Below are 1,980 nucleotides of genomic sequence, written 5' to 3' on the forward strand. Positions count from 1 at the left end.
AGACCACATTCCCTAAGGCAGCTACTCAGCTGCTCACAGTAGATTCCACCATGGAGTTGATTACCAGTCTCATCATGGGGAATACTACATCCAGGTGCCCAGCCACTCAACCAGGCCTAGCCAACTTGACACACAAACTTAACTAGCACAGTCCATTTTTGGTTTATATAGAGCCACCACCACCAAAAAACAAAACAAGTACATAAAACATTCTCTTTCTCTCCCTCTCCTTCTCTCTCTCCCTCTCTTTCTCTCTCTCTTTCTCTTACAAACACACCCCCCCAAGAGGCTGAAATGGAGCTACTCATCCTCCTTCCACAACCTTTCATCCTGACTAGAGCTGCCAGATTTAGAAAATAATAATTAGCAAATATTTTATCTGACAGCCCTACTCTAGGGCCAAATTCTCAATCAAGATTGGAAAGGCCAAACCTTTGCCAACATTTGAGCAATAAAATTTAATTTTCAACAACTACAAAATCTGCACCTCACCTGCCCTTCAACTTCTTTCTAGCTCTAATAATAAAAGCTTTAGTAACTATGGAAAATATCCCTTGGACTAAACCAAATTCAAAACTGCAACCATCTTCTCACCCAGAAGCAAAGGTTACTTCTGTCCGTTACTATGCTGGTAACTATGACAATAACAACTAACAACTTACATAGGATTATATATCATAAAACAACTTCACATAATCTCCTGACTCCCTCCACACACTTTGTAAACTAAGTATTAGTAGCTCCACTTTTCAGATTAGAAAATTGAGGCACAGAGACTAAATGACTTGACCAATCTCATAAAGCCACAGAAGACAATCTTCCAGTTAGAGCTCTACAATTCTTCTGTCTTCCTATTATACTACTGAAGAAGACCCTGTGCTGGCAGCCCTTTATCAGATGCTCCAGACTACCTCATTTTGCTTTCCGTTGTTGTTGTTGTTATGTGCCATCGAGTCAGCCCTGACTCATAGCAACCCCTCCCTGGGTTTCCGAGGCAGTATCACTACGGAAGTAGATTGTCCAACCTTCCTCTGAGGAGTGGCTGGTGGGTTTGAACCGCCAGCCTTCTGGTTAGCAGTCAAGTGCCTTAGGCACTACGCTACCAGAGCTCCTATTTTGCTTTCTATACACAATCAAAAGAACTTGGAAAATTTCCTGAATTACCTCCTTTACAAAGTTTTTCTACATCCATCAGCAAAGGACTAACGGCTTCCTGTGAATCTAAGAAAGATTCTCAATTTATTATGGAATTCTCAAAAATACTTTCACTTATTTTCACCCCTTTATGTATTTTCCCTGTGTATCCATAAAATGTGTATATGACTCAAATATTTTACCATTCTTTCTTATACTGTAGAATAGGTTTGGGGGTTAAGATGTTTCTATTATGTGTGTCTGCTTTATCTCAGGCTTTTATTACCATAGATTCTAGAAGACAGAAAACTGGGTAATTCCACCTGAAAGGCATTATGCTATGCAAATCTGACATTCAAATTTGACAAAAAAATATTAATACTTTATATTTGTATGCTTAATTATATTTTATGGAAGGCTTTGAAAAAATAATATCCTTTAATCTTCACAACAATCTGTAAAGACAGGACAAATATTATCATTCCTATTTTATAGATGACAAAACTGAAGGTCAAAGAGGTTGAATTTCACAGCAAAGTCAAAAGGCTGAGGAGTGACAAGACTGGAATCAGAACCTAGTCTTTCAACTTTTACTCCAATGTTCATAAAGCATGTGGTACAGCATCTAGCATATAGTAAGTGCTCAGTTAGGTCTGACTATTGTAATAAAGACAAATAGAGAAGAAATATACCCATAGGGGGGAAAAAAGTGACTAAACAAGTGGCAATAATCATCAAATCTGTGAAGAAAGGTAAAAGAGGCACATCCAATTGTAGAGGCTGCTAAGCCCAGGAGAGGATTCATAGTATAGGGCTCTTACTACTGATAAAGGAGCTCTGGTAGCA

The sequence above is a fragment of the Orycteropus afer genome, unplaced genomic scaffold (genome assembly GCF_000298275.1).
Source record: "Orycteropus afer afer isolate SDZICR_OR568_19922 unplaced genomic scaffold, OryAfe1.0 scaffold00233, whole genome shotgun sequence".
Classification (NCBI taxonomy): Eukaryota; Metazoa; Chordata; class Mammalia; order Tubulidentata; family Orycteropodidae; genus Orycteropus; species Orycteropus afer.